Raw genomic sequence first — 16,327 nt, 5'->3', positions numbered from 1 at the left:
CATGGTTCTCTAATTCGCGAGTCACACAGTTCGGTTTTCAACTTAAGCACTTATTCAGTAGCGACAAATCAGTTCGAAAATTCTTCTGAGAAACGAGAGTGTCAGGTTTTACCCCATAGCAAGCAGTTAATACTGAAACTAGACGTTGCTGCCATTTATCGTGGTTGGGACTCTCCGAGCCATCCAGAATGTGAGATTTCGTCCAGGTCAAGATACAAGTCGAGAGGCATAAAAGGGAAGCAGTGGTTGGGAAGGGAGTGAGACAGGGTTGTAGCCTCTCCCCGATGTTATTCAATCTGTATATTGAGCAAGGAGTAAAGGAAACAAAAGAAATATTTGGAGTAGGTATTAAAATCCAGGGAGAAGAAATAAAAACTTTGAGGTTCGCTGATGACATTGTAATTCTGTCAGAGACAGCAAAGGACTTGGAAGAGCAGTTGAACGGAATGGACAGTGTCTTGAAAGGAGGATATAAGATGAACATCAACAAAAGCAAAACGAGGATAATGGAATGTAGTCGAATTAAGTCGGGTGATGCTGAGGGAATTAGATTAGGAAATGATACACTTAAAGTAGTAAAGGAGTTTTGCTATTTGGGGAGCAAAACAACTGATGATGGTCGAAGTAGAGAGGATATAAAATGTAGACTGGCAATGGCAAGGAAAGCGTTTCTGAAGAAGAGAAATTTGTTAACATCGAGTATAGATTTAAGTGTCAGGAAGTCGTTTCTGAAAGTATTTGCATGGGGTGTAGCCATGTGTGGAAATGAAACGTGGACGATAAATAGTTTGGACAAGAAGAGAATAGAAGCTTTCGAAGTGTGGTGCTACAGAAGAGCACTGAAGATTAGATGGGTAGATCACATAACTAATGAGGAGGTATTGAATAGAATTGGGGAGAAGAGAAATTTGTGGCACAACTTGACTAGAAGAAGGGATTGCTTGGTAGGACATATTCTGAGGCATCAAGGGATCACCAATTTAGTATTGGAGGTCAGCGTGGAGGGTAAGAATCGTAGAGAGAGACCAAGAGATTAATACACTAAACGGATTCAGAAGGATGTAGGTTGCAGTAGGTACTGGGAGATGAAGAAGCTTGCACAGGATAGAGTAGCATGGACGGCTGCATCAAACCAGTCTCTGGACTGAAGACCACAACAACAACAACAACAACAACAACAACCGTTTCAAAGGTATTCATTCAGAAATATTAAACTCAGTTTCTTTCAAGGGGGAGGGGATGGTTGTTCTAGCCCCCTAACGGATGTAGGGGCCCGTATAAAAAAATGCGGTCTCTTATTTTGCTTTATACTACAACATATTCAAAGCCGATCAAAATGGAAGTTTATCCCATGGTTTCGTTTACTCACAAGTTACACACGTGTTTTCGTCTGCGATAAGCTCTCTCTCTCTTTTCTTTGTCAACGTATTCGCACCACTTTAAAGTCTCGTTCATCTCAGTCGAGGTAAATACATGTAACAGCACGAATAAGGAAGTAGTGTTCCGGTGGCGAGAACAGACTTACTCGCGGACGGAAGGAGGCGGTCCCGGCCAGAAGCTGCCCGCTGTCTGGGAAGCAATAAGCGCACGGCCCCGGACGGGCTTATGGGCTGTTAAAAGCCCCCGTTGATTACTCGCTCCATTTCAGACAAAGCCCCAAACTTATGAAACAGTCAAGTCTGCTGGTTCTGAATTGATTCCGCTGTTCTCGAAATAGCTTCGCATTCAACGATTAAAATGCAAATGCTCATTGCTGCTGATGTAGCTCAGTTTTCGCTAAGCTTTCTGGTAATCGCATGCCTTAGATCTCAATTAACGGAATGTCATGATAGTCATTGGTTTCCTTGTCCTTTACCACGTTTAATTGCATGAGTAGGCGTGAGTCATGCATACCATTTTACTACTTCATCTGTAGTATTATGCAGTTGAAACTTTCAATCTGTCGATTGTCAGTTAATATTAACAAGCAGTGAATTACACTATGTTATTTATGGAGACATATATTTTATTCTGCCTCCACTACTCAACCTTGCCCTTAACATTGCAAAGCATATGCAGCATGCTCATTAGCTCCATAGTAAATGAATACACATCATTCTATAGACAGCACAGCTGATCAAGGTAATGTAGACAGCATGAAAGAACAAACTGTACAAGGAACTAATGTGACGGTATATTTTTTTAGCTAACACATTGATCTCTCTCTCATCTCACATCAGTTCTCCTGTTTTCACTCGGAGCACTAAAAAAATGAAAGCATATGATATTCTTTCGGCATGGTTCAATAGAAAACACAACATTTAACGTTCATTACCAGAAATACCGGAATTACACGAACCCCCAAAAATTTACCTCCAATCTTTAATTTAAGGGGGACTTTACTTCATATGTCTCACATCGTACCTCATTTTTGTCAAATTACACAAACCAGCTCTTTATTTCTGGTATGCGTCATCCACGTGTATCCACTCCTAAAAACTTTGTTGCTCGAAAAACAAAAGCTACCAAACCAGTGTAAAACGAGTGGAATCTTATCTAGTACATCGGAATTCTTAGAAGGAAATGATTTAAATATCTCATTTTCCAACCACAGTGGTGGTAACAGCTCACCGCATTAACAAACATTTCTTGCTTCACACTTCACAGTAACTTGCAGATGTAAATTTAATACCATCCATTGATTCACGTAGATTGTGTTGTGGGTCATTTAGAGTAACATAAATAATATCATTATCAGTCATATATTACCGGAGCAAGTATTAATGCTAACTCTTCTGCGTAGGCATATAAGCATCAAGCGTTGTACTTTTTATAGGTTAGTCTGTCATGTTTATATAACGTATTGTGTCTTTTCTCTTAACATTTACTTTTCACTTAATTACAGCGGTTTTAAAAACTTACGAGTACAAGCACAGAAATACAAATAGGTTAGTCTGTCATGTTTATATAACGTATTGTGTCTTTTCTCTTAACATTTACTTTTCACTTAATTACAGCGGTTTTAAAAACTTACGAGTACAAGCACAGAAATACAAACACTTGGTGGTATACGCAGTGATGGTAACAGTTCACATGAAACGGTCGTGCAGCTCCATCAAAGTGAAACGTGGTAAAATATGCATAATTGTTTCACATACTTTTTAAAGAATAGAATATTCTCTTCTTAAGAAAAAAAAAAACGTGTTCCTTCAGAAATTACACCTGAAAATATATAAATAAAAGCGTCGGAAAAGCCAAAAGTGTAGCAATAACTGGCCACGCCATAGTTTTAGAACACCGTACATAATTTTAAAACACTTAACACGTACACTTTACATAAAATCAAGAAGTTTTCTGACAGGCAGACCAGAAAAACCTAAACAGTAAAAATATAGATTCAACTTACTCTGGCGGGCACTGGTTCCGTCCTTAGATTCTTCTTCTGTTGACTCGTGCTCGCTCGGTACTGTGGGTAGTTTCTCACTTCCGGCGTGAGGTTCTGCACACACACATTCACTGCTTTTGTTAATGTACTGCGTTGCCCTGGGGTCTAATGGGAGCTACAAGCTGCTCAAGGCGACAAGGACAACACTATTAAAAAATACTGAAACTGTTGCCAAGATCATTCATGTCAAGTCTCGGAATAAAACAGAAAGCTAGAAACAAACATGTTTATCTCTCTTAAGCAAAGCGAGCAGGAACCACAAGGTCAGTGGTTTGGCGGAGTGCCAATTGGCTGTTGGCCCCAGATGGGTGTGGCGGACTCCTGCCAGAGGGCTTCTATGCGCGAAGTGCTGTAGGAGGGTGTGTTCGCCAGGTTGGCCAGGCACCTTGTTTCATAGTGAAATGAATTGAATAGTTCACGGAAACACTCCAACACTGAAGTGAGATCTTTGCATCAGACGTGCTTGACTGATTTGCTTATGTCCAGCCCTCAAATTCATCAAACTTGTCCACGGTCACCTGGAGCCTGAATCGCGTCGTCAATTAAATCCCTCAAAACCCCGTAACGTAAGATCATTACACTTCTGCAAGACCAAAAATGATTCCCATCCCAGCAATCATCAGAATTTTCCAAAGAACTGAACACTGTTCAGCAGCAAATGGAAGCACGACGCGATATTAGTAACAGGTCTGATGCCTCGGGAACGAACGTCAGGTGGTGTCTGGGCACTTTTAGTCTACTTTGACGAACCAAAACGACTGCCTCTGATAAGACGGAACGACCTCCATTATTGTCCTACACCGGAGAAATCAGTTTTTGACTGAAATAACGACAATGGCTTTTCCTCTCACTTTATTCATTGCATTTTGGCATCTGAAATTTACTTCCATTTCCAGTAAATGAAAATTAGCCAGTAATAGATGTTTCACTAAACAGATGTTGAAACGCTCCCTTTGGAAAATTATGAATCACTGTGCTGGTAAACCTCCACGTTATTTGATACCGAAACAGCTGAGTAAAACTGAACGAACTCACACAGTTTTCTCTTTACTTATTCTGGTCAGCGCAACGCAATCTGACTTTTAGTAATCCCTACAAAAGAATGGCCCTTACTAACAATAACCTATACCTTTCATGAATCACTTGCCTCACAAAAATCTTCGTTACCCGAACTACTGCAATACAGCGAGCCCTAATACTGCCAGCTAAATAAAAGATCCTAACTACTGAACGTACTAACTACTGATAGGCATAGTCAGCAAATAAAAAATTTTGATAGAAAACAATGTATTTACCTTAATAATGTTCAAAAGTCATCATATATACCAATTCATGACATCCATCTTTACAAATTTCCTTTTTCTGGCAGACACACGTCCAGATCGTCCGCTTATACTAACCTCTCAAAACTTTGGCATCTCTCTCTCCACATCGACCACTGCTGGCGGCTCACCTCCAACTGCCCAACGCTACGTGCTGTTCACATCCAACTGCCCAACACTACACAAGCGAATATTCCAACAATGAGTCCAACCAGCCACAGACTGCACACAGCACAGTCAGTGAATTTCATACAGAGCGCTACGTGGCGTTACCAACATAAAAACCTGAACAGCCTACTTACAATGTGATCGACGACCTAAGAACATGAGTGAAATTTATGATTGCTTGCTGGTGGCTCTCCATTAATGAACTCTCCGCGGGAGACTACAAGTTTGAGTTCACGTCTTGGTGTCGCTACGATCCAGTAGCAAGAGCTTGTATCTATTCTTTCTGCTGACTAGCGCATTCTACGCTTTTTTCTAATTTTCTCTGGGCTTATAGATCTCCCTTAGGTCTTGAGATAGAGCTACACGATCTCCAGCCTCATTTGTCTGCAATACAGTCGATCCACCTCAGTATGTTGGGACCACGAAAGTAATTGCTTCACCAAAGATGAAGGGGTGTCTGGCATGAAAGTCCCATAGGTGGCGCCATACTGGAAAGACTTGCAACAAGCCAACGGGCACATCATGTTTCAGAGGAAGCTGAAACCATGCCATACCGCGATTCCTTGGGCCCGCTGCGCTGTTAGAACACACCGCAAATGGCTCGAGCAAGAATCATCGGCACTAGATGAAAGATGTTACCCGCCCCTCATTACATCATTTTAGAGAGCATCGAAACAGATTTACTGCAAATGTCCTTGGAACAATGTGCGCCTGACACCGTAAGTAATTCTTTGCGTCTAGCCTGCATGCCATGTCCCCTCTTCCCGGTCTTCGTGTATGCACGCCATGTCTTTTTGTACTGATGCCGCCAGAAGTTCACAAGAGCTATGCGTGTAGTTTGTTAGATGTAGTATAGTTATTAATATTTTGGCGGCGCTGCAAACTCGTTTTGAATAGTAGTTAAACAGAGAACTGGAACCACATTTTATCGTACGCAGGCACCATGTCCCGAGAAACTTTCTGACAGAATATAATTGTGTGCAGAAAATAAGATTTAAAATCTAGTTAAATCACAGTATAGAGTACACACGACACCAGCGTGAAAGATTCATCCCGTAAGTAAATTCACTCTTCATCTGAAGAATGCTTTGTTCTTGTAAAAATATTCCACCTCTACGGGAGGTGAATTAACGATACTATTCTTTTGTGTTCACTAACACGACGATTACATCAGATGCTTCAATCATATAATAGCTAAATACGGTGGAATACATGCAAGTTTTTGTATATTCGCGAGCACTAAGTGGGAAAACACAAGTACACATAGTTACAAAGGAAGAGAACTTCATTCGCTCTCACTTTGCATTGGGGTCAATTTTCAGATAACTGGGAAATGTGCTGCAATAATCATCAGAATTTTTTTCATACTGGATACGTGTTGTAACATAAAGATACTTTCGCGATGAAAGAGTAACGAAGTTCATTCTTTTAATGTGATTTTTACCCATATAACCATTGCCATCACCAGAAACAATATTTTGCACGGATTGTTAGGCGCTGGAAAAAAATGGAGCATTTTAATCTTGATAATACGCCGTAAGTCGTAAGACACTAACAACGGGAGGCCGCCAATTGTGAAATTCGGATTCGATTCATACTGCGCATAATAAAAGCTCATGGCCAGAGGTGTAATGTGGCAAAGCACCAAGATGCACTTCTCAGCCGTTGTCGAGAAAATCGACAGTTAAAAGAAACCGTTGCGATAAAATACTCTCTACGATTATCAATGTTCTACAGCGTTGTGGTGCAGCGGTAAGCGCTCGGGTTCGTAATCCGAAGGTCGCCGGATCGAATCTCGCTCCATTCAACTTTTTTTTAGTATTTGTTTTTTGTAATTTACATATATATATATATATATATATATATATATATATATATATATAATTCCCGGCAATCAGTTGCAACAATTATGCATATAATAAGTTGTTGAAAGTCGTTTGTCGTGGAAAAACTGGCGACTTCGAACATCATTATGTTTTCCGCAAACAAAGTTGTATTTCACAAATGTTATTAATTGTCTTCATAATGTTAACCACGTATAGTTAACGGAAGACGTAGAAACGATATTCCGAAACGAATACGTATAGCGTAAGTCAAACGGTCGAATTAGAATAGAAACCCCACGAACACAAATTTGCTGTGGCAGGTATGAAATATAAACTCCGTTACTCGCTTGTTACACTTGAAGGACAGATGTTGAATGGGCCGAAACGAGCCGCCGCATAACAGCGTAGTTGCCTGCTAACTTCGAAAGAAGGTAGATGCGGTCCCTAGCGCAACTTATAAAATCGTCGAAAATCAGTGCGGACGGGAGAGCTTTGGTACACCCTGTTAAACAAACGGAAAAATGGAGGCGGTACAATTGGAGAGCGATCCGCCTTCACCAACATGCATAAGCAATTCATATATATATATATATATATATATATATATATATATATATATATATATATGAATTACAAAATACTAATAGTGCATGGCGCGGGATTCGATCCGGCGACCTTCAGATTACGAACCCTAGCGCTTACCGCTGCGCCAGGACGCTCTGGAAAATTATTAATCGTAGAGAGTATTTCATCTCAACGGTTTGTTTTAACTGTCGATTTTCTCGACAACGGCTGAGAAGTGCATCTTGGTGCTTTGCCACATTACACCTCTGGCCATGAGCTTTTATTATGCGCAGTATGAATCGAATCTGAATTTCACAATTGGCGGCCTCCCCTTGTAAGATACAGTAGGCGCGAAGAAATTCGAACACACTTGCTGGAAAATACTTTTAAACATAATTAACATGGAAGACGTCTATTCAAAACGCAGTTTGCTCATTTAAATGTGTATGTAGTCTTACTGATAACTGATATTTATCGGTTGTTGGTACCTGCCACTACCCTCTGCAGTGAGCTACAACTCATATGTAGAGGTCTCCTGACAAGTGCCATAGCCCTGAGAATATACTAATTCATCCGGCTTCATATTTCTTTTTTAAGAAGAGCAATTTGTGAAGAACAATGGGTGCTGCGCTGCCAGAACGTTGGAAACCTCGAGGGAGTCGACGAAAACAGAATAATCGCTACAACACACATCGTTCTTTATCAAGAATACTTTAATCTCCGCATTTAAAAGAGGAAAGACCCTTTAAGGCATAGTAGTGTATTTCTTTGTAATTTACTTCTCACACAAACTTAGTACACACGCTACACGGTAGTCCAAATGATTCCCCAAAGCAGATAAAATAACAGTGAGATATCGCAAGTATCGTGTTTTTGACAAAACCACATGTCTGTGACTCCTAGTGAATAATCGTAAGTTTCGGTGGGTGTTCAGAGATATTTTCCGAGTACTTTGATATAAATAATCTAGTCTCTTGTAGTCTGGTACAGAGTAATAATACAGGGTGATTCAAAAAGAATACCACAACTTTAGGAATTTAAAACTCTGCAACGACAAAAGGCAGAGCTAAGCACTATCTGTCGGCGAATTAAGGGAGCTATAAAGTTTCATTTAGTTGTACATTTGTTCGCTTGAGGCGCTGTTGACTAGGCGTCAGCGTCAGTTGATGCTAAGATGGCGACCGCTCAACAGAAAGGTTTTGTGTTATTGAGTACGGCAGAAGTGAATCGACGACAGTTGTTCAGCGTGCATTTCGAACGAAGTATGGTGTTAAACCTCCTGATAGGTGGTGTATTAAACGTTGGTATAAACATTTTTCAGAGAATGGGTGTTTGTGCAAACAGAAAAGTTCTGGATGGCCGAGAACGAGTGATGAAAATGTAGCACGCATCCAGCAAGCATTTGTTCGCAGCCCAGGAAAATCGACTCGCAGAGCTAGCAGAGAGCTGCAAATTCCACAATCAACTGTATGGAGAGTCCTACGAAAAAGGTTAGTTATGAAACCTTATCGTCTGAAATTGGTTCAAGCACTGTCTGCAGCTGATAAGATTAAAAGAATCGATTTCTGTGATTTTATCCTTGTTCAAAAGGAAACAGATGAATCTTTCGTTTCAAAGATTGTGTTTAGTGATGAAGCAACTTTCCACACTAACGGGAAAGTCAACCGTCACAATGTCTGTATATGGGGCACTGAGAATCCGCGGGAAACAACTCAGTATGAACGTGACTCGTCTAAGGTGAACGTTTTCTGTGCCATTTCAGCCAATAAAGTTTTTGGTCCCTTTTTCTTCGAAGGTGCTACTGTAACTGGACTACAGTATCTGGAGATGTTAGAGAATTGGCTGTTCCCTCAGCTCAAACAAGAAGCACAACAATTCATATTTCAGCAGGATGGAGCGTCACCACATTGGCACTTATCTGTCCGTAACTACCTGAACGTCAACTACCCGAGGCGATGGATCGGCCGCCAGGCAGCCCGTGACAGAGCACTTCATCACTGGCCTCCAAGAAACCCTGATCTTACCCCCTGCAATTTTTTCTTATGGGGGTATGTTAAGGATATGGTGTTTCGGCCACCTCTCCCAGCCACCATTGATGATTTGAAACGAGAAATAACAGCAGCTATCCAAACTGTTACGCCTGATATGCTACAGAGAGTGTGGAACGAGTTGGAGTATCGGGTTGATATTGCTCGAGTGTCTGGAGGGGGTCATATTGAACATCTCTGAACTTGTTTTTGAGTGAAAAAAAACCTTTTTAAATACTCTTTGTAATGATGTATAACAGAAGGTTATATTATGTTTCTTTCATTAAATACACATTTTGAAGTTGTGGTATTCTTTTTGAATCACCCTGTATAATTATGATTTATTCTGTTTGTTATCCAGTTACCTTAGTTCCTGTAAAAATACTTTCATTACAGTGAAAAAGTCAGTAACATGCCCCTCACCAAAACGTAGAACACAAACAGAGACACGCAAAAGTACTGCAAGGCGTTTTCTGTCGATACGGAAATAGCTCAGAAGAGCGTTGCTCTTCCCTGGCACTCAGTAAATCCACACATGAGGAGAATTTCGGTCAACTCTTTATCAGTAATCCTGTCCCTTCTGCAGTGTATCACTGCTGCCACACAATTAATACTGTTGGAAAAAAGAAGGAGGCAGAACGGAGCAGTACAGAATCAACATTAAGTACCGTGAATGGCTGAAATAAGCTTGTTTTCAAGCCAGACACATAGTACATATCGTCGATATTTGCAGATATTTACAGGATAATACAGGTACAAAGATAAATAGTGGGTAAGAAAATGAAAGAAATCCGATGACTGTAACTAGCTACCGGAGACCACGGGTGCCTTCTACCAAAATCCTGAAAAATGTCGATGGAGTTCGTGCTGATCCTGTGACTGCGAGACGACAGCTAAACAGTAACTCTGTTAGAGAAATTTTGTTACGGAATTCACCTTCATCACTCTATCTCAGCGAGCACAGAGTCCCTAAACACAGTCTCTACTTTACGACTGGCCTAGAGGTTTTCAGATGAGCATCAGCGCCTCTATGCAGCATCAGGCTGCACAAGTCCGTGTCATGTTCTACATGTTTGTCCCCACTGCTTATATTTACTATCTTGTTCATGATCTAGATGAACTTCAGAAAGCAAGCCTAGTGCATCTAACATGCAATGTTCAAGATGTGGTAGATCAGTGGCGGAGTAGCTGGTTTACCTCTTGTGTGATGGGCACTCGAAGAATCCGGTCTACCCCCACTTGTTCTCCCTTTCATGACTTTTGTGCCTCGTATCAAAGTGGGAGTTGTTAACGAAGAAACATTTTAAAAAAGTACCGTTCGATTACAGGGACTATTACGCGTAAGTCAGCCCTGTAACGAGCTTATACGTTTGCGAAATATTTCGTTCTGTATTAAACCAGTGTTAATAGCCTCCTTGATTTGCGGTCCTAACGACTATGTGATATTACCGTATGATCGGACTGCCGCGGCTCTGATGACACAAAGACAATTAACCCATGTAGTATGTGAGGATAATGAACTTTCGTACGAAATTGTATTCGAAATTTTAACTCCTGTATTTGTTGACGCAGAACTCTAGAAACAATGGTAAGTCGTTTCTCACACATCCTGCCTTATTTAAGGGTTGCAAAAAAAGTCAAGCCTTGTGATAAATAAAAAGTGACTTTACTCTGGCTTACCTAGAGTAGGAAAATGGCGTCCGCAGTTATAAAGACTGAAATACAAGAAACTTGTTCAGATAAACTATTCATTTTTTAAAATAAATATTTCCTTTTAATACCTGCGTACGTAGTACAGTAGACTCCAATAAATTGTGCCATACACAGGATGTTTAAGAATGATTTATACAAAACTAACCTTCAACTGTGGAAAGGGTAAATAACTTATAGAAATGTTTGATACAGCATTGAATGCAGTATGTCTTCAAGTTTTATTCCCGCCCAACACAGCTAGTTGCTGATCTTCCCGCTAGGTGGCATGCGCGAATGCATTATTTCAACAGTCATCACTGAGTCGTATGATCGAGCTGAGTGTGCGTAAGTGTCGTTTATGGTTTCATGAATCTAAATCCGCTTCTACAGTTCAGAAACAATTCAGGACCAAATATCGCAAGCCACCATTTCGAAGACAAACTGTTATTAATTGATACAATAGCCTCAACAAAACTGGCTGCGTATCACACAGGACGCCAGGTCAACTGTAACAAGATTTAAGGTCCCTTCTTTTATGCTGATTCAACTGTAACTGGCTTATCGTGCCTGGACGTGCTTGAATTGTTATATAAGGCCTCAAAAAATTTATTTTTCCGCAATATGGCGAGCCACACGTCATCATCGTGAGATTGTCGTGTATCCATGTAGGAGTGGGCTTGTATTAAACGTGGTGGAACAATATCCTGGCCATCACCTGATTTAAACCTAATGGACGTCTGTGTCTGGGGTTACATTAAAGACAGAGTGTTTGCATCTCTGCTTCCGGGAAACGTCATGGACCTGTGACAATAGATAATACAAGCATATATCACGACTTGCATCATATGATTTGCCAGGAAACTGATTACGGATGGGGCTTTTGTCGTGTTGCAAAAGATAGCCACATTGAACGTTTGTAAATAAAACATACCGCATTCAGTGCCGTATCAAAATTTCAGTAGGTTATTTACCTTCTTCATAACTGAAGGTTATTTTTGCGTAAGTAATTTATTATTTTGTTCTTGAATTCCAGGGTAATTTGAACATGGAAGGGCAAACTGCCTAAGAGAATACTTCAAACGCCAAGGAACAAATATATGATCAAAAGTATTCAGACACCCCTGTATAATGCGAAAATTGATCACTAGATGTCACGACAGGCGAACCCGCCAGTGTAAAAGAAGACGGAGAGTACAATGCTGTCAGCAGAGAAGCAGTAATAGCAGAATGGTCCGTCAGGAGCGCTCTGTGACACCGAACGTGGACTAGTCAGTGGACGTCACATGAGTGACAAATCCAGCAGGGACATTTCATCCCTCCCAAAGCTGCCCCAGTCGGCTCTTGGTCATGTGATTTTGAAGTGGAAACTCGAAGGAACAACCACACCTAAACTAAGACCAGCAAAAGCTCATATTGTGAGGGACAGGGTTCGTCAACATTGTGGTGGGTGGTTGTGAAAAATCGTGTAAAATCAGCGGAAGGAAACATCTGTGGGTTTCAAAGTGCCAGGAACAGTCCAACCAGCACAATGACGACGCGTAGTGAGTTGAAAAGAACGGGGAACGTGGGCAGGAGGGGTCAAGTCACGTCTCATTAGCCACACATTTCTGCAGTCAATGATAAGCGACACTTGAGGTGCGTAAAACGCTACGCGAATGGATAGTGGATGACTGGAATCGAGTGATTTGATGTGATGAATCACGCTATCCCGTGCGGCAGGCAGTTGGAAGGGTTAAGGGTTTGGCGAATGCCTACACAGGACGTTAACTGCCATCATGTCAATGAAGAGGAGGTAGTGTTACGACATGAGGGTATTTTTCGTGGATAGAATCTTCTCCCCTTACTGCGCTTAAGAATACGCTAAATGCAAAAGGACTGAACACATTTTATTGCACTGAGTAGTGCCTACAGCAGAGGAACGTTTCGGAGATGGTGGTCGTTTTGTATCAACACAACAGTATGTGATAAAGCAACGTCTCTGAGGCCACGGTTTGTGGAGAATAATATCCCTGAAATGGATTTGCCTGCCGGAAGTCCCGACCTGAGCCCAATGGAAGATCTGTGGGACGTGAGGTCCTCGCTCCAGACCCCAGCACCCGACGTCACTACCTTCTCTGGCTCCGGCTCTTGGGCAAGAATGGGCTGCCATTCCTCCACAGACATTCAGACACCTCACTGAGAGTGTTCTGAGCAGAGTTCAAGCTGACCTAAAAACTAAAGGTGAACACACCCTTTATTAATGCCCACTAGTTGTTGTCTGGATACTTTTGATCAAAAGCGTATAGCTGACAAGAGCAGTAAAGGTGAAGGCGCCCAGTTCCAGACTGACAGACCTTGAGCCAGCTACTCGGTATTATTCGAAAAGAACAGACGACGAGCCGTAATTAATTTTAATTTCATTCCAAACTGTACAATAATCTGAACAAACGCTTATCACCATCATAGACAGGACACGTTCTCTAGAGTTCATAAAATGTCGGAGGAAAGCAATTGGCAAACCAGCACCATTAGGCAGTAGTGCTAGAGTCGCGCATCGCCCCAACGCTCTGTCAGGGTGTAGAACTGAGTCTGAGTTAACCCGAATTAAGAACTTAATTGGTTGTATATCATATTAAAATGACTACCCAGGTAGAAACTTTTAGCCTTGATGCCTGTTAACTTTGTAGTCGCACGTTTTCATCAAACTACTGTAGACACATAAACAACTTTAAATTACACTATTTAACCCTCTCCCAATTGGGATCCCTCTAGCCTATTCTCATTCCCGGTTCCGTGGGATGAAAAGAACTGGGGTCATCGACAGGCCTGTTCTCAAATTAGGGTCCCACCCTTCATGCTTCTTTTTTTACCCCTATTTGGTTGTTATAAATATTCTAATATTAAGTTTTGTCTTCTGGATATACTGAACAAGCATGAATTTCTACTATTCACACATAAATCGTAAAACTGTTCTTGACACGAAAGCTGATTGGAACACTGCAGTGCTTTACCAGGTGCAGCCTTATCGGAGGGGGTATTCCTTTGCCTTCATGTGACTTTCGGTCCGACATACCCAGCCATTTACATTGTACCTATATTTTGTTGAGTGATTGAACCACCATGCTAGCTAATTTGTTATGCAGAATAAAAACTTTTTATCTTACTGTTTTGGTCCCATGTTTATTGTTTTTTTTTTGTCCACTGGTATAATTCTACGGTTTCATCTTCTGGCATTTAGCCAACTAATCGGTGTCCATAGCACCGCAAGTATATCCGGTTAATGTAATTCAGCAGTCCCTTTGATGTGGTTAAGACACGGCTGCTCCAGTCGTAGAGTGGCATATTAACCGTTCCCAGAGGACACCGCATTACGTTAATCGGATATAATAGCTGTAGTATATGACATCAACTACTTGGCAAAGTGCCCGAAGATGAAGCCATCTACCCTCGAAATCGATGACAGACAAAAACAATAAACACAGCCGAGCAGAGCGATAATAGTACTAAAATATTTGACACCTGGCGTTCTTAATGCCCAGCACTGTGGAGGCAACAAGACTGTGCGACTTGGCGTATTTTACAGTACCAAACCATTCCCAGAGGTGACTAATAGATAAGTGACAGAAACAATTATAGGACCGAAGGAGACCTCTGAACTCGCAATCTGACAATCACTTAACCACCGAGTCGCGTTGTTGATTCGCATGATGTCATAAAAACGCCCAATTGTCACACAGTTTTATAGTGAGGCAAACGTTCATCGAAGCTTATACTCGGAAAAAGAATAAAAACAAATCATTTCAGAAATGATGGGTGTGTCATAATTAATAGAGACATCTGAACGGGTGAAAGTATTCGATAACAGGAGCAAAAACGTTCTACTAAACATGGACACCAGACGAGCCGTTTTCGAGATAACCGTGAATGTGTGTTTACGAGCCGAAACTGACTGCAGCACGGAATTCTATCCTAATGAGTAAGCATGTGTTTTAGGTGTGAGCTTTTACGTTACGTACAGGGCTATTACAAATGATTGAAGCGATTTCGTAAATTCACTGTAGCTCCATTCATCGACATATGGTCACGACACACTACAGATACGTAGAAAAACTCATAAAGTTTTGTTCGGCTGAAGCCGCACTTCAGGTTTCTGCCGCCAGAGCGCTCGAGAGCGCAGTGAGACAAAATGGCGACAGGAGCCGAGAAAGCGTATGTCGTGCTTGAAATCTACTCACATCAGTCAGTCATAACAGTGCAACGACACTTCAGGACGAAGTTCAACAAAGATCCACCAACTGCTAACTCCATTCGGCGATGGTATGCGCAGTTTAAAGCTTCTGGATGCCTCTGTAAGGGGAAATCAACGGGTCGGCCTGCAGTGAGCGAAGAAACGGTTGAACGCGTGCGGGCAAGTTTCACGCGTAGCCCGCGGAAGTCGACGAATAAAGCAAGCAGGGAGCTAAACGTACCACAGCCGACGGTTTGTAAAATCTTACGGAAAAGGCTAAAGCAGAAGCCTTACCGTTTACAATTGCTACAAGCCCTGACACCCGATGACAAAGTCAAACGCTTTGAATTTTCGGCGCGGTTGCAACAGCTCATGGAAGAGGATGCCTTCAGTGCGAAACTTGTTTTCAGTGATGAAGCAGCATTTTTTCTTAATGGTGAAGTGAACAGACACAATGTGCGAATCTGGGCGGTAGAGAATCATCACGCATTCGTGCAGCAAATTCGCAATTCACCAAAAGTTAACGTGTTTTGTGCAATCTCACGGTTTAAAGTTTACGGCCCCTTTTTCTTCTGCGAAAAAAACGTTACAGGACACGTGTATCTGGACATGCTGGAAAATTGGCTCATGCCACAACTGGAGACCGACAGCGCCGACTTCATCTTTCAACAGGATGGTGCTCCACCGCACTTCCATCATGATGTTCGGCATTTCTTAAACAGGAGATTGGAAAACCGATGGATCGGTCGTGGTGGAGATCATGATCAGCAATTCATGTCATGGCCTCCACCCTCTCCCGACTTAACCCCGTGCGATTTCTTTCTGTGGGGTTATGTGAAAGATTCAGTGTTTAAACCTCCTCTACCAAGAAACGTGCCAGAACTGCGAGCTCGCATCAACGATGCTTTCGAACTCATTGATGGGGACATGCTGCGCCGAGTGTGGGAGGAACTTGATTATCGGCTTGATGTCTGCCGAATCACTAGAGGGGCACATATCGAACATTTGTGAATGCCTAAAAAAACTTTTTGAGTTTTTGTATGTGTGTGCAAAGCATTGTGAAAATATCTCAAATAATAAAGTTATTTTAGAGCTGT

At 41.7% G+C, this 16,327-nt stretch overlaps 1 protein-coding gene across 5 annotated transcripts in view; it reads left to right on the top strand.

The window, feature by feature from the left end:
* The window catches only part of LOC124613162 (gamma-aminobutyric acid receptor subunit beta), a 610,426-nt gene that overhangs the window by 501,793 nt on the left and 92,306 nt on the right, over positions 1–16,327 (top strand). The window lies entirely within an intron of this gene.

This window comes from Schistocerca americana, chromosome 4, assembly GCF_021461395.2.
Source record: "Schistocerca americana isolate TAMUIC-IGC-003095 chromosome 4, iqSchAmer2.1, whole genome shotgun sequence".
NCBI classification, from domain to species: Eukaryota; Metazoa; Arthropoda; class Insecta; order Orthoptera; family Acrididae; genus Schistocerca; species Schistocerca americana.
The sequence above is the reverse complement of the archived record's forward strand: the minus strand, read 5'-3'. Positions and strand labels throughout refer to the sequence as shown.